This window comes from Pithys albifrons, chromosome 3 (genome assembly GCF_047495875.1).
Source record: "Pithys albifrons albifrons isolate INPA30051 chromosome 3, PitAlb_v1, whole genome shotgun sequence".
Lineage (NCBI taxonomy): Eukaryota > Metazoa > Chordata > Aves > Passeriformes > Thamnophilidae > Pithys > Pithys albifrons.
The window spans coordinates 30,046,600-30,070,386 of NC_092460.1; the positions used below are offsets into that span (position 1 = coordinate 30,046,600).

The 23,787-nt window shown below is 43.6% G+C and overlaps 1 protein-coding gene across 10 annotated transcripts in view; it reads right to left on the reverse strand.

Annotated features, from left to right (window-relative positions):
* RESF1 (retroelement silencing factor 1) overlaps positions 1–17,063 on the reverse strand; it is a 35,691-nt gene extending 18,628 nt beyond the window's left edge. For 2 of the 10 annotated variants that reach the window (XM_071551195.1, XM_071551191.1), the window contains exons 1-4: positions 16,957–17,063; positions 16,209–16,303; positions 15,967–16,086; positions 13,873–13,967 (exon numbers count right to left, since the gene is read on the reverse strand). The gene's annotated coding sequence lies outside the window, so the exon portion shown is untranslated. Of the gene's footprint in view, positions 1–13,872; positions 13,968–13,999; positions 14,077–15,966; positions 16,087–16,208; positions 16,304–16,956 lie in introns of all 10 variants that reach the window. The other 8 variants (XM_071551190.1, XM_071551188.1, XM_071551197.1 and 5 more) reach the window with 6 other exon arrangements.
* Positions 17,064–23,787: the final 6,724 nt, after the last annotated feature.

A 23,787-nucleotide genomic window follows, 5' to 3' on the forward strand; every position in this document is an offset into this window, starting at 1 on the left:
TTTTATTATTACATGTCCCTTTTTCCTGCTGAAATTAGCTCATTTTTAAGGTATCAATTAAAACAGCTACTCTTTGATTAAGGCAACCTGCTTTAGGCAAGTTTTCAACTAAAGTGACTTGCCTCCTCTAGCTTGCTTCCTCCAGTTTTTAAAGTAGGGACCTTTTTTGCAGCCTTTCAATTAAGGCAGCTGAGCTTATGCAGTTTTTCAGTTAAGGCTTTTTGGCTGCATTCCTGAGGCAGTGACAAAGTATTTTTTACACCTTTTCATCAGTTCTTTAAACCGCCAAAAACAAAGTGTAATTTTTTCATATTGGTTTGCCTTTCCCTATTCTGTGGGATGAGTTGTATACACATTCAATTACACTGTATAATTCTTTAGACATAAACTTCTGACAAGATCAAGCCACACCCAGACTTCTCTCTAAGAAGGAATTCAGAAAGCAAGGGGATCTTTTCCGCACCCTGTGACTCAACAGAAGGACCAACCTGAAAAACCTTGTCCAAAGCTTCCACTCTGTCTGTGACAGCTATCAGGCATGAATTCTGCCTCCTCTCTACCTCATACTGCAGTTTCAGGAGCTGTTAAAAGTAATCAATGCCTATCACCTTTCCTCTTATCGGTGCATAGCCAGTTTGGACATTAAAGACGTTCTTCCAGTGTCTTACCCACTAGGACTACCAAAACTCACTTTGCTTTTATTTGGAATGACATTCGTTATACCTTTACTCATTTACCTCAAGGCTACTGTGGCTACAGTCCTGCTATTGAAGCTAAAATAGCATCAACAATACTAGCTGAAATTTCTCCCACTCTTGATGTCTCTCACCACCAGTATATTGATGACTTTCCTAGCAGACATAGGTGAGAATCTTGCACAAGGTATGATTGCAAATTTCAGCCCTTAAAGAATCCCAGGAACTTCATATTCCTGGTAAATGCCAGGGTCCTGCCCAGAAAGTACAGTGTTTGGGTTATTTTTAAAGGAGTCTTCTTGTACGCCAGTACCAAAGGTATTTCTGAAATCGTCTGGCAGCCTTATTCCTTTACCCAACCTACTCCCCCTCCCCCAAATGCAACTATCGAGTCTCCTACACTCTCTAATTGTCATTATAAGGCCCACGTTTTAGTCATATGGCCACCGTCTCTATTTCTTGATGTGCACACATTCCACCTAGGACTGTGTAACATACAGATAACATAGAAATGCCAAAAATATGCTTCTCCATTGTATTTTTGCCTGTCAAAACATCCTACAAAAAACCTCTGTCAGCTTTCTGCCAAAAACTTTCCCAAGAACTTTTCCTGCCAAAGGATCCTGCCATTGTCATATCTTAGCGAACATCCGGACTGGCTACGTGCCACAAAGCCACGTACAACCACCTCTGAACACTATAAAAACCTGAAGACAGATTTTGGAAAATTAGGGGAAAAAAGAAAGAGAGGACTCATAGCCTACCCAGAAATCTCTTTCTGCTCTCCCCTCAACTTTCCTCTGCTACCACCAGCTTGCCTGCCTCGGGAGAAGCTCTGCCAGCCTGAAGAAAGACTGAGATCCACTGCTGCTACCACATGCGGGAGTTATATTCTTTTCACTGTATTTTTTAAGGGCTAAAGAATGGCAGCTTTTGCAGCTAAACCAAAAGCCAGCCCGGCCTGAGACACAGTGGGAAGTGAAACCTGTATTCCAGAAGGACTTACCCCCTGCTGCTAAGAGATAGCATCTGAAAGTGGCAGAGAAAAACACAAAGAAAAAGGCAGAAACTGCTTCCCCCCTCCCCACCCCAACACGGCAGAAAAGGTAGTTTTGGTGGTAACTTTGCTTCTAAAAAATAATCTTAAGCTCTTTCTAACCTTTTCTTATTTTTTTCTCTTTTCCTTTGCATCTCTTTAGCAATTAATGAGTTTTTGGTATTAACAGATAACTTGTGTGAGTTTTAATTTTGTTGAAGGGAATATTCAAATCAGTAGTTCGGTCTGCAACAGTCTCAGCAGATCTGAATGTTACAGACTGCAATGAGAGTCATCAACACATCCAACTCTTCCTCTAAAATTATTCAACAATATCAGTACTTGGGACCCCTCACTCCTACTTGTGGAATAGAGAACAGGGTCCAGCAGACTGAAAATTGCTTGGTGGTGACTGTTACAGGAAATAGGTTGCAATAATTCTACCCCTTTTAGCAGGGGCAGTGGGGACATTTTCTTTTGGCAGCAAAGAGTGCCCAGACTGACTAAACACAGAAGCCTGTCCCTGCAATTCCCCTCAGTAGGATGTGTGGTTTACAGAGAGGCTCCATAATCCATCAGCATAATGCCTGGTTTGGACATGGCACTGCAGTTCATCCTGCAGATGACCAAGCTGTTACACCCCTTTGCCATGGTAGTGCCCAGATGGCTGAACTCTTGGCCCTTTGCGTAGTCATCCACTCCTGTCATGACCAGGTGCACATTAACTCCTGGGCTGTTTTTGCTGGGTGCACCCACTGGCTTCCCTCTTGGCAAACCACACTCCTTCTGGGAAGGATTTTCTCATACTGTGAAAATTTGAAGCTGACTACTTTGTGAAGAAACACAGACTATGCTCACTCATGTGCTTTGACTGTCAGCCAGATTCATTCCTATTCTTCTTGTCTCATGGCCAAGGCCAAGGCCATGAGATGTCAGAGCAGATGACACTGTGATCAGAGTGGTAGCAAACACTGAGACTTATAAAGTCAGTCAAGTGCAGTCCAAGAGCAGCAGGTAAAACTGAGGAAACTAGCCCAAGTCTCCAACCTACACAGTGACTACCCCACCACAAAGTTTTCACTTTCCCTTACAGGTATTGAAAGGAGCAAAGCTAAAAGATCCCCAAGTTTGTAAAATAAGTTGCTCTGCCTTACCTAGCAAAACTGCCTAACCCTTATTACCAAGGGAATATAGAACTGTAGAACGGTGTTCTTCTACTCGCTGTACCTAAGCAGCAAGCCAAGATTTTGAGCAAGAGTTTTGGCAAGGTCACTTATGAAAGAAAGTTGAGAAGGTCAAACTGAGGAAGAGGATGGACTGAGGCCAAAAACCCAGGAAAAGCACCCCAAGACACCCCAAGAATCTAGAAAGCTCCACCTCGAGTCACATCTATGTACCGCCCAAGCATGAATATGATAATCATATACAGTAATAAATTAATATGCATTGTGAGATGTTGCAGTTATGTACTGTAACTGTATAAATTTACCTGGTTTTGGCATTAGCGCTCGGAAGTGAGTTTTTGCAGTGCAAACTGCCTCACTGTTAGCAAAGTTTCTCTTAGCAGTTCCTTTATCTCCAAACCTTTTCAGCTTCAGTATCATTACTTAAACTGGGACTAGGACAGTGGTTGACCACAAACACTATGCTTTGATGGGAACGTCCAAAATACAGTGATTGCATGTTATTACTAAATCTTTTGGGATAACCCAAGTAAACATTTTCTCAGCTCTGAACTGCCTTCAAGCAGCTAAAGGTGTGAGCTGCAATAGCCACTCTTAAGAGAAGGTGACAGCAGAAACCCACCGGCTGAAACTCTCTAAAAAGTTTCCCAGAATAATGCCACTGACACCAAATGACAACTCCATGCCTAGCAGCTCTTGGTAAACTTTACGTATGATGCAAACACAAGTTTAGCTGTTGCCTATGTGTTGACACAGACTGGAGATCCTACTACTGAAAAAATCTCTTATCATTATCTCTGGCTTTACACCAAGATAGATCTGTGATCCACTCCACAGACTGACAAAAGGCCTGGCACCAAAATTAAGAAGATAATATTAAAGTTTCCACCCCAATCTCAGATGGAGTTCATGCATGAAGAAAATTCTCCTGGGGGAGTCATTTCTCAGTACACTCAAACTAACAAGCTGAAACAGTATTTATCTACATCAGCAACAGCTGTATGTTTCTGATCTTGAATGGTCACCAACTACAACTGGAGCTTTGAACTGGACATTACATTCGTTTGCAGTTATGTTAGTTTTGACTTTATTGGTTTTATTGCTTATAATCATTCTGTGTATCAAACTTGGATAAATAATGAAACAACTTACATTAATCCAACATGTAAAATATGCAATCAACTGATTCTGTATGTGCAAAGGTATATAATTAGCATTGACTTTAATGCTTAAGCTAAGCAACTCATCATCTAACTGTACGCTTACCACTTACGTGCAATACGTGGTATATTTATGACTAAGAGGTAACTACTACCAGAGTCAATAAAGTGACTGTAGTCACAGGGTCAAGTTTGATGGATGCATTCAACTCCTTTACTGAATTATTGATAGTTTGGCTCAGGTTTACAAGGAAGTAAAGGCCTCGGCCATGACCAGGTCACAAACTCATCCCTTGTCTAGTTCCAACCTGTTCTTTGAAAACCCACACAGGAACAGGGTGATATGGTGGAGAGGTTTGATGCATGTGAGCTGGGAAACCAGAACCCAGTCATGGTAGTGACACATGAAGAGCAGGCAGGTCTTCCAAAACTAAGCATTAAAGAACAAATGAAGTTGTGGTTACAAGAAATTTCATGCCTACCTTTTCTATCCCATGTAATTTGACTACGAGCAAACCAGTTTATTCCACAAACATGAAAACCTCAGTGAGCCTTTTTTGATCTCTCCCTGCTGAGCAGCCACTGCATAGCAGTGATCGACCCTTGACTTGGGACTCCTCTCACAGTTACTCTTTAAGCCTCAAAGACTCTTTAGCAGCTGCAGATCTTTGGCAAGCAACTGATATCATGCATAAACTTGTATCATAAGGCATTAAGATAATGTATTGACACCTTTGAATTATTACTATTACTGTATCTGTACAGCAAGATTAAACCTTGCCATAGGACCTTCTTAAGCCCCACTTTTACAACATCTTGTTTCAATAAAACTGCTTTTCCTGCTACCTTTGGCAGTGGTCTTTTAAGTGGTCTAAATCTCCTCCACAACAGGTGTAATTCAGGCACTTAGAATAGCTATAAAATATTTTTATTCATTATTAAAAGCTTTTAATTGAACCAAAACTCTATAAACATAATACATCTGTACTTCAATGCCAGCCTGATCACAGTTGTTTCCTACCTCTCCTGAACATGGAGTTCAGTAAACAGAAGATTCCAAGAATTGAAAGGACAAAAGTTCAGCTGCAGGACAGCAAAACTTGGCTCCCCTGTTTCTGCTTTTGGAGTGGTAGCAGCCAATTATCCAAAAGCATTTCAATTAATTCAGTATGTTTGCCTTACAGTGCCATAGAAAGATGGCCTGAATAAACTAAATATGACCAAAGGAAAAGAGTATACACACGCCAATAATTGTTATCGTAGATGTCACAGCAGCACCAGCACATGTGGGTTTTCTCGCCACAAGAATCCTTAGCAGTTACATACGAGGTAATTTATTGAAAATTGCCTAAATCTGACTGACAGTTGATCACTGTCCTGATCCACTTGGATGCAGAGGGGAACATGGTTCTTAAACAATACCCCGAAGCAAGGTTAAGGCACCAACCATGCCGTGTTGGATTCCAATGAGATAATTAACTTTAATCTTATAACAAAAGAAAGAGAAGAGCAGGGAGAGGGGAAGGCTGAACATGAACTTTGATAACCTAAGGGAGTGGAAGGGAAAAGCGGGGACAGAAGAAAGTAGGAAAGGCACAAGACTACAGTCAGAAGCACAGGAAATGTGATATTTAGTAGACCTTAACTGGATAATTTGCTAATCAAATAGAGCTGTAACCGAATAAAGCTTGCTACAACTTATAGTTAGTAAATGGTTAAAATTGCCAAAGGTCAAACTGCAAGTTTGTTCCAGCTGCAAAGTGTTAAAACTACAATGTTGTGTTATTGTGGCTTGTGATATCCTGTTTTGTCGGCTATAAGCTTGAAATGATTTATAAAAATTGTATAAAGCTATGTAAAAAGGGACTGGTATTTTCCACTGTACAAACAACTGTCAAGACCACCCTAAAACCCTCAGCAACAAGAAGAAGCCTGCGCAGAAGAGACCAGTGACACTGAAATCAATAAACGAAATGGGGAGGAGACTATTAAAAAGTCTGACCAACATCTCTCAGAAGCTGCGATCCGTTGGTGGAGCCCAGAGACTCCCCAGTCACCCAGCACACGCTGCTTTGCTCAATTGCTCATCTTAATAAATTACTAAAATCTAAATTTTAAAATGTTTCGGCTCAATAATTCTATCTAATTACCTATAACAGGAAAGATTATCACTACCAGGAGATGCTGTTTGCAGGCCGGTCAGGCAGTCTCTCTGGAATGAGCAGGCAGGACAGCAGCAACTTGTCTCCCCAACAGCAGCAGTTGCAGGGGACGCATCAGCCACAGAAGAAGCAGGGGCAGGAGCAGAGGTCAAACAGGTTTGGGAAGACATCGACAGGAGCACGAGCCAGACTAGTAGCAAGAGCCCCTGGCAATCCTGGGCACTGCCCTAAATACACTAGCCCTGGGTTCCCACTGACAGGTTCCCTGGTATCCAGGCAAAGGTTTTCCTGGCGCTTATTGGCTGGTCTTTCAGTATCCAGGTGGGGTCCGCTCAGTGTACCATATATGGTGAAGTGACTTTCCCACCATATCTGGGATTGTATCAATTTTAGCTGGTCTATCTGCCTTTGGTGGTTTGCAGGACATCTCCTGGAGCTCCTGCAAGCAGCTCAGCTCAAGCAGCAGCTCAGCTGCTGCAAAGCTCTTACCCAACACAATGGAGAAGCAAAACTCTGTAATTGGCCCATTACATTACAATGGAATCAGCCTATTATAATCATGGAGTACTTACAGTAACCTTAAGCAGATAAACACTACTCACTTATCTTTGCAATTTCCATTCTACCATTTCCAACAGTGCATTTCCCACTTTTGCCTATTGACTTCTGATGAATCCTGATGGGATTCATCCCAGAATCCTCAACGAGCTAGCTGTTGTCATCACAAAGCTTCTCTCAATTATTTTTGAGTGATCTTGGGAATCTAGAGAGGTCTCAGCTGACTGGAAGGTGGCAAATATTGTCCTGATTTTCTAGAAGGAAGACCCTGGAAACTGCAGGTCTGTCAGTCACACTTTAGTACCTGGTAAAATAATGGGAAACATTATTCTGGGAAGTATTGAAAAACACTTTTGGGGGGCAACACTGGTCACAGCCAGCGCAGCTTCAAGAGAGGAAAGTCCTGCTTGTCAAACTTGATGGACTTTAACTTGACTCAACTGCACTGCGTTAACAGGCAGCTCTAACATTTTAGAACGTGTCAAAGACTCCTGAAATGTCCTATGGCCCAGTATTAAATTATCCAGTGTAAAATTTCCCCCCCCCCCAAGAAAGGCACTGGGACCATTTCCACCTGGCCTAAGCATAATATAAACCCCCTATGGACTCTGTTTCCTGGGCTTCCCTCGAAGGATCCAGACTGCAACCCTCACCTTGACAAGACTGGGACCATCACCACCGAGAAGACCAGTACAAGAAAACCAACTGGACACCATCAGAATCCACTGAGTGGTGATATTTTTCTAGTAAATCTGCGTCTGTCCTTCTCACCCTGTGCCTCTCTCTTTTTTCCATTGCTTCGTATCTCTCTACCTCACATTTACTGTTAAATAAAAACCCATGCTATTGACTTTGGCATATGGTCTCTTTTGCACCTTAATTCGGGCAGAGGCATCTCTCTAACAGTTTTAATAATGGGATCATAACACCCACCAGAAGGGATGAATACCCTCAGGCACACGTGTGAATGTGACTGGAAAAGGCTCCCCAGGGAAGTGGTCACAGTACCAAGCCTTCCTGGGGTGCCCTGTGCAGGGTTAAGAGTTGGACACCATGATCCTGATAGGTCCCTTCCAACTCAGCACATTCTATGACTTTGCAGTCGTAATGCCATCTGCTGCTACAGACGAGTGTTACAGAAATGTTTACAGGATGGGCCTGTTTTATTCCTATATCCTTCATGTTGCATCAAGGCTCTCCTCTCCAGCCTTTTTGTTTCTAGGATTGTCTGCTCCAAAGACTAGGACTCTTTTAATGTGACTTGATTCAATACTATCCAACAGTATTTCTCAGTCAGTTTGCTAGCAGGGTTTTTAGTTTGTTTGGACATTTCTTTTTAAAGCGAACACATTTCATTCTTTAAGTCCTCAAGGCACAAATCTAGCACAGCGAGAAGAGTAATCAGAACAGGACCTTTTCCAAAAAGATGAGGAAAGAGAACAGAGACTTTTCAGTTGAAGAAACACCCATTAAAATAAAACCCACCAAAATTTCCATCATCAAATTCTCATGCATAGTTTCAGTTCTTGTTAAAGGATGTTCTACGAGAACACTTCCAGCAACTCTGTGACCTGGTGGTTCCTCCGCCTCTGATGCTGGAGCTAAGCCTGGAGATCCATGGAGACAGCTGCTGCTGCTGTCCTGTTCAAAGGTTCAGCAAGCAGCAAGGCCGAGCATGCCACCCAGAGATACACACAGGACATTGACAAAGACAGCCACAAATAAGGCTCTGTCTTCAACAGCACCTACCTACATGATTCACATAAAACAGAGGTATAGACAGACAAGTCCCTTTTCTCTTTTGGCTGGTCAGGACTGAATGTCTAAAACCCACATATCCTCAGTCTCCAGAGTCACAAGAACACACATGCTGATCAACCCCTTTAAGTACTGCTACAGCCCCTCAACTCATCCAATACTCCTACATGGATCTGAGATACTCTAACCCACTTTGAAGGACCTCCTGCTTGCTGGCCAGTCCAGTCTGATCTTCACTAGCAAAGAGATGTACAACTTACACACTTGTTTTGTAAGCACTCTGCATTCACAGGTCCCCCTAAACACCAGCATGGAGCCTCTACCAATACCCCTGGCCTGGACACACAAAAAGCTGGCATTCCAAAGTCTGTGGGACCTGCAGAGATTCTCCCTAGAGCTTTGGTCCTTCCACCTACTGATACAGACATGCTGTCACTCCACTTTGCTGTGGTACCACAAGGTGCTCTAATAACAGATAGCCTTAAAATCAACACATTCCCTGGTTTTACTACTGGGAACAGTGTGTTCCTTCACTGCCAACACAGGTCTTTGTTTTCACTCTTGACTGCTGTTTCTTGTGCTGCTTTCTAACTGCCAATGACAAAATTGAAGTTTTGGACAAAGTCTGTCCTGTAGACCCTCTCAACGAGTCATGAGGAGCAGAAAGGACACCCTTGCTTTCTAAACTCCTTCTCAGAGAAGAGTCTAGGTGCAGCTGGATCCAATCTTAGCCTCAGACTTGCACAATAGTTTTTGTCTACAGGACTATTATACAGGTATAAATGATCCTTTTTACAACTTTGTCCTGTAGGATAAAGGACGGCAAACAAAATACATTTATAGTATTTATATTTATTTATACTTATGTCAATTGATGATAATGATTAGACTAAAGTACTTGAATCAGAATTATCTAAATTATGTACTGCAAAACACAGAATCATAGAATAACTTAGGTTTGAAGAGGCTCCTAAGATCAAGTCCAACTGTTAACCCAGCACTGACAAGTGCCACGTCTACACCTCTTTAAATACCTCCAGGATTCATGACTTAAACACTTCCCTGGGCAGCCAGTTCCAATGCTTGATAACTTCTTCAGTGAACAAAGTTTTTGTAACATCCAATCTAACTGGCCATTTCCCCCTGATAGCTTGTTATCTTGGGAGAAGAGACATGCCTGCAACCTCTTTCAGGTAGAGTGACAAGGTCCCTCCTGAGCTGCCTTTTCTCCAGGCCAAACACAACCCCAGCTCCCTCAGTCACTCCTTATCAGACTTGTGCTCCAGACCCTTCACCAGCTTTGCTGTGCTCTCCTCCACGCTCACTCCAGCACCTCCGTGTCTCTTCTGTAGTGAGGGGCGCAAAACAGAACAGAGTGTTTGAGGTGTGGCCTCACCAGTGCCAAGTACAGGGAGATGATCACTGCCCTGGTCCTGCTGGCCACACTACTCCCCGTACAGGCCAGGATGCTATTGATCTTCTTGGCCACCTAGACACACTGCTGGCTCATGGTCAGAAGGCCATCAACAAGCACACCCAGGTCCTTTTCCACCAGGCAGCTTTCCAGCCACTCTTCTCCAAACACAAAACATTGCATGGGGCTCTTGTAACCAAAGTGCCAGACCAAGCTCTTCACTTCGTTGCACTCATTGATCCAGTCTGTCCAGATCATTCTGTAGATCTTTTCTACCCTCAAGCAGACCAACACTCCCACCCAACTTGGTGTCACCTGCAAACTCACCAAAGGTGTGTTTGATTCCCTCATAAAAATTGTCAGTAAAGATATTAAACAGAACTTGCCCAAACACTAAGCCTTGGGGAACACCACTAGTGAGTGGACATCAGCTGGATGTAACTCCATTCCCCACCACTCTCTGGGCCCGGCCATCAGCTAGTTTTTTACCCAGCAAACAGTGCACCTGACCAGGCCATGGGCTGCCAGTTTCTCCAGGAGATACTGTGGAAAATGGTGTCAGTGATTTTACTGAGGTCCAGGTAGACAACAGCCTTTCCCTTACCTACTGTCTCGGTTTCAGACAATTAGGAGGGGCAGAGACCTTGAGCAGAGGTCTCCTTCCTCCGATTCAATATCCCTGGTTCTGTCCAATACAGAGAGAGAGAGACCTAATACACCCAGATATGAGTAAAAAAAAAAAAGAACTCTTTACCAAGAAGAGTGTTAAACAACAATACTGATAAAACAAGCTTCAGCTAAACAGAAAATTCTCAAGCTCCCACCCACCAGACCAAAACAAGATTGCAGTTGGCCTCTCCCCACCCATTAAAACCTGGCAGGAATGGTTTGGAGGGTCAGTGCTAGACTGAGGCTGCAGTGCCAGCACCGGCAGTAGGAGGAGGGCTGTGGACCCCCAGGCAACTGGAAGGACGTACAAGGCACCTACCAGATCCAGCGATTAGACCTGGCCACAGCAACTCTGATGGTGGTTGTGGTCCTGATGCGCTGAGATGGTGAAAAAGCCCCAGGTGGCAGAAATCCATTGGACTGAGAGAAGGAGACCCCTAATCTGCTGAGTGAAGTCTGAGTGTGGTCTTTTATTGTGCTCCGGGTGGGTGGGAACGTCTCTGGTACCTCCTCTGGGGCAGGGAGTTCTTTGCTAGATGACTAATACTGATCACAGGTCATTTCAAAAGTTTTTTACACCTTCTAAGGTATTATGGCTGCCTGTTACTTATGTCAGCACAGGTGGATCATTATGGCCATCAGCAGAGATTAATATCTTCAGGCCATGTGTGTGAACTGCACTGATGCCTCCCAGAGAGGAGTTATCACAGATGAGTCATTTGTGTAAGGACAAAGAAATAACACCCAGCTCATAGCCTGAAGTGGCAACTGTGCATGCCCTTAACACCTCGATTGTTCTGAGTCATAAGCATTCCAGTCTTTTCACACATACATTCTTCTCCTAAGATAATGGAGTACCACCCTTATCTTAAGTCTCTCCCCACAGTCTAAATTGGTAGGCATATTAGGGGAAAAGAGAAAAGAACAGGTGGATACCAGAGTCTTTGTGTACCCTAGAACACCTGCTAAGTGGGTTGCCCTGTCATAGGAGACCAAGTTGGTCAAGCAGGATCTGCCTTTCTTAAGTCCATGTTGGCTCGTCTTGATTCCAGGGTTGTCCCCTATGTGCCATGTGATGTCACTCAAGATGATCTGCCCATGACCTTCCTCAGTATAGAAGGCTATTACTGCTATGAAAGTGCACTATTTATTAAATCTTTTTTTTCAAAGCTAGCTTAATAATTATAAAGAAGAGACTGATGTTGCTCACCCATACCAGTGACCATGGGCAAATCTCGTTTGCTCAGGACTGAGAAGTAGCTTTGAAAAGCAACTCCATTTAAATAAGGGATCTTTACATACACTTCCAGAAGGGGTGTTCTGGAAATTTCTGCTATCAAAAAGAGGGCTTGGGCTTCTATAGGATAAAGTGATTGACTATCAGTACTACATTGCTATCCTGGCCATGCTAGTTCAGCAGAATATAATTTAAAATAATAATTTAAAATAAGTACTACCACTCACTGGTTCCTCTATGGGGAAACATCTGTCAGGAAATCAGTTTCTTCACATCCTCCTATTGTTTAATTTTGAGGTGTTTCACTGAGGCTGGTCTTGGCATTCTTGAACACCAAAAGCAGCATGACCTCCCTTCATCACTGGCAATTTTTGCAAATAGGGTCACGTTCAAGCTGTTTCACACCCACTTACATAGAAAGAATATTCTGCTGAAATCATGTTTCCAAGTTTAGTATTTATGTTACAAACTTGAAATTATGTTTCAAAAAGACGCAGGACTACTGCTCCAGATTCCTACTTATCACACTTCGTGGCAACAACAGTGAAATGTAGAGAAACAAATGCTTCAATCTCTGAATGTGCCTTAAAACTTGGAGGGAGCTTGGAAATTCTGCAGTTGAGAAATTAAAATCATGCAATTCAATTTTAAAACTTATTCAGAGATAGTACGAAAATCAAAAAATACAGAAAAAGCACTTGAAGGCATTTGGCAACTGATCCACAGTCCTAAAGCTGTAGAATTGCACTCAGTAACAATGCCACAAGTGTCATGGGAACTGCGGTCACGGTCAACAGGGCAAGAGGAGAGGTCATTCTTTACAGATAAACACCATGCCACATACCAACAACCAGAAGCACCAGATACAGAAAAATCAATCTGTCAATCTAATTGCTTAATGGTATCAACCAACCATTTCTTGCTTTCACTTCTCAGTGAAAAAATTATGTTCACTTTTGACCAATAGCTGTAAGCCTGAGAAAGTAATTTTTAACAGAAAAGCTTTGCATTAATAACAGAGACAGGATTCATCACAGAAATGGACATGACCAAATATTCTATTCAGAAACCCGCAGATAAAAACTTTTTTAATACTACCATCAGACTTTTATAGAGGAATATCCTTGCCTCTACAGTATAGTTCACATATATAATTGAAATACATACTTGTAAGTATAAAGCTATAGCTCATGTTTTTCTATTTGTGGGTATAACTATGATAAAGAGGGTCAGCTAACAACAAAGAAGAGTGCAAAGTTGCTTCTTCTTAGAACGACTTTTTTTTTGCTCCAGCTGCAAATTTCTACTTACCATTAACACTTCAGAGAAACAGCAGTGGAATTCAGAGAAACCATGAAACATGCTTCAATCTCTAAAGAATTTCCAAGTTTTAAGGCGGATTTAAAGAACTGTCTTACACCTCCAGCAGTTGTAGGCATCCCCTTTTAAAAGTATCGCTCCCTTGCCATTGAACACCTAATTGGAGAAAGGTTTGCAAACTATGCACATAATACTGGCTGAAGTGCACTGAATTTCAGCCATGGAGATCTTTCACAAGCACATACTAGAAGAACTCCTTGGCATATTTGCACTTTATGGAGATCATTTCCACCCAGCATGAAGGTGTATTAATAGCTCCAAGATCACAGGAGTGGTTTTAAAAAGTGTAGCTTCTCTGGTGATTGGTGAACTTCATGAGCTTCCTTGCAATTCCTTTAAGTACAAAATCCTACAGCTATTTTGCTCTACATTTCCACTGCCCTTTGAACTGTTGAGAACTTAAAACACTCATGTTTATCAGAAACACAAACAATAGTCAGAAACATCCCAGCAGCATCTAGGCATCAAATGTGTGAAAAATAAAAATCCATTCCCTGTCAGCATAGGGAAAGTTCTTTGAAAACCTGTAGCCATAATAGTATTAAACATAGCTTAGAAAGACTTTGAGTAATAAAGACAGGTTGAGAAGCTTACATTTTTCCCAAGTCTACATTCTTACCCATTTCTAAATCTTCAGTTGCATCAACTAATGCTACTACTTGTGGTGCTTCAGGATGAACCAGACTGGACAATAAAATAGCTTCCACAATTTCACTGGAAAACAAATAAAAATAAAGATCACTTACTTCAGCAATCTTAGTGTGTCTCTTCAGACAGATGTGATATACTCCCTGAAAGAACAGGTCTTCACTGGTCTTTGCTCCTAGAAGAGACAATAATAAATAAGCTGCAAGTGCTAATTTTTCCAAAGGAGCAATGAGCAGTCCCAAAAATCCCACTGCAGAGTTTCCCATGTCCCTGATAACTAATAATACATCAGAAGATCTCCTAGCAGATTTTGAAGTCCAATTGGCTGTGAAGCAACAGTTGCCTTTTATTAAGGCCTAGAATCAGTTCATGAAGACAAATATTATCAGTCACCTAATGCTAACAAGCACAGTGGTCATTTTTCACCATTTTTCTTTGTCTTTTTTGTTTCCTCTTCTTAAGAGTCACCAGCAGGCTACTGTTTTTCACAAGCCCTCATAGTCATGCTCAGCAAACTATGAGCTGGTCTAGGAATTAAGATACTTGAATCGCACCTTCTTGGCCTTCTGCTCCCTCTGTTTCTTTTTCTATTTTGTCTTCAGTGACCCCTTTTAAATTAGGGGGTAGGGAGTATTGCTCTCTGATTATTCTCAGTCTTCAACAAAAAGAAAGGCTCAACGTCAAACTAACAGGTTAATTACTGCATTGATTCAGACCAAAAAACACCACAAACACCGTGACAAACTCTCATATCTCCAACCCACTGCTCATGGCTGCAGAGAATGAAACTGGGCAGCTCGGCATGTACAGGATTTAAGAAAACACCTCCTCCACTTGCAGCCCACAGCCAGAAGCCACTAGTGAGGTGGTGGCTCCAAAGGTCATAGTAAGCAGCTCAACTGGTCTATTTTGGGCAAAAGAACTGCCTGAGGAACACACCACCCTCCACCTGGCCACTTGCACCATCACACCTCTACTCTATCAGTGACTAACCAAACACAAAAGGCTCCTTTTGATTGTTTTTCTCCATGCAGAAACAGGCAAATAAAACAGTTGGAAAATGGAGTTTTGTGTAATTTTTGGAAATGTATGAAAATATTGTACTACCAAACACCTTTGCCTGCAGAAAACATTTAAAACAATAATTTGATGGCTTTCAAAAAGCCAGTGTTTGAAGGACAGCCTACTGCAAATCAGAGTATTTTACTGATTTACAACTATTTTCCTTGAAGATTGGTAGGAAAGGGGAGGAGCAAAAAAGCATCTGTTTAAAATAGAAAATAGAACTGAAAGTTCTTCTAAAAAATCTAGCAGAGCAATGAACCGGAGACACAGTTTCACCTATTATTTAGAAGGAAACCGAAACACCCCATTACAGACTTGATAGGAAGCATGCTGTAATGTTTTTATGTTTCTGTCAAAATCAGACAATACATTACTTCCTGAAAAAAAAAGATAATATTTAAGGTTGATCTACAGAGGGCTTGACTTTTAAACACTGAAGGGCCTCCCAGCTCACTGCAGTGAGAGCCACATGAAGACAGTGAACTACCAATTCCTGGTAAACATCTTCAGAACTACCTTAGTAAATTTGCTTTTTAAGTTTTGCTCTGTGCTTTGAGACTCAGGGGAACTTTTATACTGGCACAGCCATCAAGAGTAAAGGATGTAATTTTGTGGACACCAATAAAAAAGTGATCACTAACCCAAATCTGTTTTCTCTGCCAGGAATGTAAATGTTTTGGGACACCGGCTGGTTTAATTCAAGCGAATGGGGTGACAAGAGCCCGGTACGGAGTTTTTGATATGAGTAGCAAGTTACTCCCATCATTCTCAGATGCAAGAGGCATAAAATATTTACCAGGAGTCACATGAGATAGGTTTGTTTTGTTATATTTTTAAGTTGTCTCAGGAGGCTAGTTAGGAGCAGGGAAATGCCAAACATTACCACAGAGCTCCTAGAAAGAGTTTGAGTCAACCTCCTAACAACTTCTAGGAAAACAACCACCAGCATTCCTATGGGCTTCTGAAACACATCCAGTGCTCCAGGGGAAAACCGACTCACGTTCTACCCGATGCCTCTGTTTTTCATTGATGCCAAGAGCACAGGAAGCGCATCTCCCAGAAGAAAGTTCCTATGCGTTGATGAAGTACTTGCATTTTTTTCTCACATTTCCATCTGCCTCTGCAGATAGAATAAGCAAGGGAATTCTTTCAGCTACACTATTCAGACAACTCAAGGCAGAAACACCAAACCTATACCTATTTAAAACATTTTTTGTTCTTTAATAGTATGAACATTCTTACCCATTCAACCACAATACACGACTGCAGGTGTCCCTCTTACACAAGGTGGAGCACCAGCTCCTTTACCGCACACCTTGCGATGCCTCCCTGAAAGGCTAAAGCAAAAAAATCACTGGCATCCCAGAGCTTACACAAGGGACTAGACACACCTTGTGTTCCTCACTGTGAGTTCACAACCCCGAAAGGCTTTTTCAGAATTACTCTTTTTCTGTCGGTTCGGGGTGAGAGGGGCGGGGGGGGGGGTGTGTCGTTGTGGGGTGTTTTTTTATATAACATCTCAATCGTATCTCCCTGCACTGCCATATCCTGTGGAGAAATACAGTAAATAAACTCCTGCGTCTTTAAGGTGCTCGGGGCAGGGGATGTTCCTGGAGCCTGCGGATCGCATTGTCCTTGCTCCGGCACTGGCAGGACCGCATTAGCTCCTGTGACTCGGGACGAGCACACCGACCCCGACCCTGACCCCGCGCCCGCCCCGGGGCTGCGCGGCCGCTCCCGCTGGGCCCACGGCGGCTCCGCGCGGCCTCCCCCGCTCTCCGCGCTCGGCCCGGCCCCGCCGCCCCGCCTCGAGCCCTCCACAAAGGCCGGCAGCTCCGGGAGCGGCTTCTCGCAGCCGCCGCGGCCGCGGCCGCGGCCGCGGCCCCGGCCCCGGCCCCGCGGGCGGAGCGCGGGTTGGTCCCCGCCGCCCTTCGCGCCGCTCCCTTCCCTCTCGCCCTCGCCTTCCCCGCCGCCGCCGCGCAGCCCTCACCGAGCCCGCAGCAGCCAGGTCTCCGCAGCCGCCGGTCCCCGCAGTCGGCCTCGGTGCAGGCGGAAGGAGACCCCGCGCCGGGGTCGGGCAGCGGGGCGGGAGCTCCGGGAAAGGAGGGCGAGGAGGCGGGGCCGGCGCTGGGACCGCCCGGCCGGCCCCGGGCCAGGACAGCGACACAAAGGCGGGGAGGAAGGGCTGGAGGAAAGGGCACAAAGGCGGCGGGACAGGGCTGAGGGCAGTGGTACAAAGGTGGCGGGACAGGGCTGGGGCACACGATTCGTGCCGCTGGTTCCACGGCTCCGCTGGCAGCGCCGTCACACCGAGCTTTGGGCTCCTCAGACCCCCCCCCCAGGCGGAGTCCCTCCGCCCTGTCTCCTTCCCCGCCTGCCTTCTGAGCTCTCCCTGCTGCAGGCACGTCACATTTTTTCAAGAAAAATAGAGTGGTTCTTTCGCATCCTCCCATGAGCTGCGAGCCAGATGAGAGTTCAATCAGAAGAACTGGGGGCTGATCAAGTGAAAACTAGGTAGATGGCGAAAAAATATTTGGAAGAAAACATATTTAAGCAGTGCAGCACTTAATATTTCACAAAATTACCAGAAGGTTATTATCACCTTAAAAGGTCTTAAGTTTTGAACAGATGACAACATACTGAATAGATCTTACCTGAAGTTCATAACCCAAGTAGCAGTCAGAGACACAAAGCTCATTATATAACTGTGTGGTAAGGGAAAGTAATTTTCAAGATTTATAGCGGTATCAGGATGCACATCTCTCCAAGCTGGCTGGTGCGGTGTGCACTGGCAGCTGATGGAGGGCACGGCAGCTGCTGAACCTTCTCTGTTACAAGTTTCTCTTCATTGCTGACAACAAACTGCCCTTAGGCCTTATATATACTTCTGGAGGCAGTAGTTGCTCGTTTACCTCCCCCTGAGTCTTAGGAAGTGTTTCTGAGTCAATGTTCAGCGTTTGTTTTCCCTTCATAGTTACCTTTTGCCTCCAGGCCAGTCGCCACCCAACCCTAACGTGACAGGCGGGTCCTTTTCAGGATCTTCAGTACAGTGAGAACTGGCCACAAGTCTGTAGTTGCAATTAAAGCTTTATTACGATGTAAAGATTTTATCAATCACCGTAGCTTATTGTTACACAGATTTTCTAGCAATTGATTCAAAGGAATCGACTACACAGTAGGCGCTGTACAGTAAAGGACACCTTTGTTGGCACTGGGAGCACAAAGGGGTCAGCACCTTCATTACATGTGCAGTGAGTGACACTTTTCATGGGCTTTTACACCCTTGAACAAACAACTTACAAAATTTTATCTTAAAAATGCCTTCATACAGAGTCAGTGCAGAGTACAGTTTGTGGTTTCCTTATTTAACAATACAATTGTTACCTATTCCTATGTTTACCATTGTATAGTTGTTATAACTACACATATCTTTTGAGGCCAATACATGACCATTCTTCTTTGATTACTATTTGTTACGTGCCAAAGCTCTTCTCTTGACCTCATATCTTGCCCTTTCAGCAAACGGTTACATTTTGTAGATTCATACACTAAGTGCAGGTAGGTACTGTAGGCCCTATGCCTTGAGTCTTTGTTTCAAATAGCTTTCCTATTACATAACATTCAGTTAATTAGATCAGGTCAAATTTTTAATAACTAACTTTTAAATGCACATGAGCCATTCACTCAACCCTCAGAGAAAGAACAATGAAGGCTGATACCCTATCTGATCTGGTTGTCACCAAATCAGACAAAAGGAACTTATCCAACACCATTATTTGATCCACTTATCTATCACCACTTATTTGATGTGAATAAGCACACATTTATTTAGTGCATTGAGAACATGAAGGGTCACTCATCGAAATGTGTTCTCTTCAGCAACAAAATACATTCATTTTTATACTTTTCTGTTACAGAAGCCCATTCTTAAATTTAACCTTTACAGTGACTGGTTCTGTTAGTTATATAACCTCATTCTAAAACAGTCATCAGTCAGTTCTACTGAGGTCTCTTGATTGGAATCCTTGATACTGAAATCAAGATGACAAGGGTAAGGGGGTTTCCAAGCAGCATACATGATCCGAGAACTTCTTGGTGAAGCTTCTACAGTTGCACACTTCAAACGCAACATTCCTATCAATCCTATACATTATGCTTCAATTTTTAATTGCAACTACTTCTTCTGTATGATCAAATCTCGATTATTTTATCGGACTATTTACAACAAAGTTTTATACCCTATTTGCAAAATGTTTGTGCTGGGTTCATACTGGTTTTGGTGTTGAATGCCAAGACCAGCCTGACTCCACCATCCCAAAGTTAAACCTGATGAGGATGTGAAGAACAGTGATTCCTGGCACAGGTAAGGAAGTGGCATACAAATTTCCTGATAAAGGAACCAGCAAAATGAAACTACAGGTAACTCGCCTAAAGCTGCTGAGCTGACACAGCTGACCTAGAAATATATGACTGTCAATTACTCTTTATACAATAAAAGCCCAGTCCCTCTCTTTTGTTTGTTTGTTTGTTTTTGTGGTGTTGTTTTGTTTGGTTTGGGGTTTTTGTTTTTAGCAGATAGATAACATCCCCAGCCTTTCCCTCATCTACTGAGCAGATCATCTTGTCATAGAATGAGACCAGGACCTGTCTTTCATAAACACATGCTGAGTAGGCCTGTGTAGAAGCCTGGGCAACAAGGAATTAATGTGCTGCTTTGTCTCAAACAGCAATAGCCACCCTTGTGCAAGCGCACAAGTTACAAAAGGATGTGGCTGCAGAGAGGGGCTGTGTGGAGGCAAAGCGGCACCTTTTCAGTGTCTACTTCCCTGTTCTGGTCCATGGAAACTGCAAAACACAAAAGACAGCACAAGTGCAGAGGTGAAGTCAAGAAGCAGACATGAATGTTGACCAAAGGACTGAGACCAACAAAGACCCTCAAAGCCACCCAACCCATTTCCAGAAAGGCCTAGAAGGATGGCTTGTGCATGCTAAACTCATTTATATGAAAAGCAAGAAACCTAATCCCAGAGCAGGGAAAACAACCCATAAAAAGGTAGCCCTCAAAGCTTAGGTGGCTCCCCCAGGACCCTGGACATCCTGTCAGCTGGATCAACAACAGACTCAGGACTGATGATCTCCTTTCCTCTCCTATCTGTGCTCTTTCCTTCTCCCTCTCCCTCTTCCCCTACCACACATCCCTTTTCCCTCTTTTAGTCTCTATTTCTCTTACTAATAGAAGATAAGGGGAAAACTTACACCAATTTCCATGCCAAGTGTATAATTTACTAGTAAACTTTGCGAGCTTTTATGGACCCTCTGACATTTGTTGTTCCTTTTCAACCACAGGCATCTACAAATCTTTCTCTTAGGAGTAGGACATGACAGCCTGATCCCCTGGTTGTCCTGCATGGGCTGTGTGATGGTACTCAAGATGCTCTGCTCCATAACCTTCCCTGGCACCAGTGTCAGCCTGGGTCCTCCTTCTAACCTTTCATACAGATGGACATGACATTTGCTAACTTAGTAATTAATCTCAAGGATATAGGGAAGTACAAGGCGTCAGAAAAACAGCATTGATAGTCCAACAATCTTATAGTACTCTTCTGGACAAGATATCCAGCACACAGCTAGGTAAGTCCATAATACATTGTATGAGTGATTTGCTGCCCAGTTGGGCTCAGAGTTACAGTAAGTGGGGTTACATCAGGCTGGAAGCCAGTCACCAGGAAGTCCCACAGGGCTCAGTTTTAGGGCCAGCGCTCTTCAGTGTTTCTATAAACCATCTAGAGACACAAGTCTAATGTACATTAAGCAAGTTTGCAGCTGATACTGAATTAGGAGGAGCTGTGGACTCCCTTAAGGATAGAGACCCTACAGAGAGGTCTAGATTGGAGAGCTTTGGCAATCATCAGCTGTATGAAATGTAACAAGAGCAATTGCTGGATTCACCAGTGAGGACAGGATAATCCTGATTATATGTGCAAATAGGGCGACTGTAAGGAGCTAAAGAGCACAGCTGCCTGCCTGAAACACTGTCAAGGCCAGAGAAGGAACTTTCCATAAGATGAGATGCAGGATAACCCCCACAGCTGGAACTTGAGATAAGCACGGGAAGGGACGAATTTGCAACAGGAAGGAACTAATTCCTGGAGGAAGTGAGATCTGGCTAGCACATCCTGGACAAAAATCCTCACTGTGGCAAACTAAAGGAAGTAACTGCTCATATGCATATCACCAGTCAAACAAAGATGACCCCAAGTTATGGGACAGACAGTATCTGTGGCCACCAACAACCCCCAAAGCCACTCCAAATCTTGAAGGAAGCATGCACAGAAAGAGGACACACCCATCCTCACTTAGCCTGCAATAAAGGCACACCCATAGTTGCTTCACACATAAATTCGAAATACGCCTCTGTAGATGTCCGGAACGTGGACTGTATAATGGTGGTACCACCAGAAGAATAATCTCTCTCTCTTCCCCTCTCTTTTCTATTTCTATCTCTTTACATTTAAATAAAATCTGTATTGTTGACTTTGGTATATGGTCTTATTTGCACCTTAATTCAGGCAGAGGCACCCCTCACTAATAGGATTGTAACAGGGATAAGAGGCTGAAAAACAGCCCCCTGAAAAGAGATCTGGGGGTTGGGTTGACAGCACGTTGAGTATGAGTCAACAGTATTCCCTGGCAGCCAAAAGGGCCAACCATGTCCTGAGCTGTATATCATACGCAGCATGGTGAACTATTTGAGGGAGGTGGTTATCCTGCTCTACTCTGCACTGGTGCAGCTTCACCTCTGTAGAGAGGGTTCTGTGTGTAGTTTTGGGCACCTCAATAAAAGAATGACATGAAACTATTACAGAGTTGTGCTGATTTAAAGGTAAACCAGCAGGAGAAATGAACCCAACACAAAAGAGATTGTAAGTCAGAGTTACAATTTAATAAAAATATTACAATAAATGCAATGACACAAAGAGAAATTTGGTTATACCCCAGAAGTATAACCCAGCACCTTGGGGCACAAACGCAATGTTTTGTGCTAAGCCCCATGTGATTGCCCCGAGTCCAAACTAAGAGGAAGTGAAAAAACTGTTGGTGCAGATGACAATTGCAGTCTGGTTGAGAGTGGTGGCCTCCTCCTGTCAAGGTTCTGGTCCTCCTCTGGATCTGACAAAAGGTCCCAGAAATCCCCAAACCCCAACATTATACACCTGCAGGTTTGGGTGGGAACACCCAGTACCTCTCCCAGGGTGGGAACTTCTACAATGGGTGATCTGACTCTGTGAGTCAGGGGGTATTTTTGGAATCGTTGATGACCCATTAGCAGACATGCCTCCTCAGGCTGGGTGTGGAGGTGCTAACGACTCCCTGGAGGGGAGATATCACAGCTCTTATCTCACAGGTGTCTTTCTCACCCAGCTTACATCCTGAAGGGTTGGGTGTGCCCTGGGCAGCTGCTGCAAATGGTCCATTGTTAATAGTTCATGAGAAATGACATAGGGAGTGTAGAATATACAGCTTTGGTCACCCCAGCTTGCTGAACTAGGACAAGAGTGACCAGAAGAGAGTGACCAAGATGGTGAACAGCCTCAAGAGCAACACTTACAAAGAGTAGCAGAGGTCACTTGATTTGCTCAGCTTGGAGAAGGAAGACTGAGGGGTGATGCCATTGCAGCCTTCAACCTCCTTGAGGAGAGTGTTGTGAACAAGTGCTTTGACTGCCTAAAGAACCACCACCAAAGGTATTAGCAAAAGAAGGTTTTAATACATACTTGTGAAAATGTGACTTAACAAGAGTTCAATGGCAGGGTTCACTCCATTACTACATAGATAAAGCATGTAAAGGAAAACTGGATCAGAACGTATTTTAAATCATTTTCACATAGTCTGGGATACAAAAGGTAAGAGTGCTAAAGGATAACAGAGACCCCCCCCACTGAGTCAGAATATTGAGTGGATCCCCTTACCAAACTTAGCTTCAGGTATGCTCAATGGTTTATGTCTAAAGGATTTAGAAGGTTAATCATTAATTAACACTACAAAATTGTTCTATGGAGTTTACTATAAGCACAGGAGTAATTTAATTATAAATCTGAGTTGAAATATCATACTATACTTGCTATATGGTATTTTAAGCCAGTACTTACAAAGGAACCTGTTAAAAATTTCACCACACCACCCTCCCCAGATCAGCGAAATACTTATATAGAATGCCTTTGCATCTCTCAGCAGCTGAAGGGCTGGGCCATGAGGAGTGGAGCTATCAACCCAGGCCTGTTTTCAGCTTTCAGTCTTGGTCCTCCAAGTGTTAGAGACTTATGAGATAGCAAGCTCTGAGAGGCATCCCACCCACAGTGAGAGGCTGGCACATGCAGCCCAAGGGGGTTCAGGGGAGCTCCAAGGATCTCACTTAAGACCACTGCTTATAGGGTTACAAAATGCTTGGCTTCAGCCATCTGTCAATCTCTAGGATGACTCAGGCAAGTAATGCTCTGAGGCTGTCACAGGATGGCTATCTCTTGTCCTTTGTTAGCCAACAGAAGTTCCTGCTATGGACAGTGTCTTCCTGCCTTAGTCATGCATGAGTTTCTGTTAAGGTCAAGGTAAGCTTCATTGCCTAAGTCATTACACAAGGCTTAGTTCTAATCAGAATTCCTGAGACTGTAGAGCAGCCTGAGGAGGAGAGAAAGGGCACCACCACAGGGAGCAGTGGAGGGGAACGTGCTGATCTCCTCTCTCTGGTGACCTGGCCATAGGAAACGGAAGGAAGATGTGTGAAGGAAGGTTCAGATTGGACATTAAGAAAACGTTCTTCATG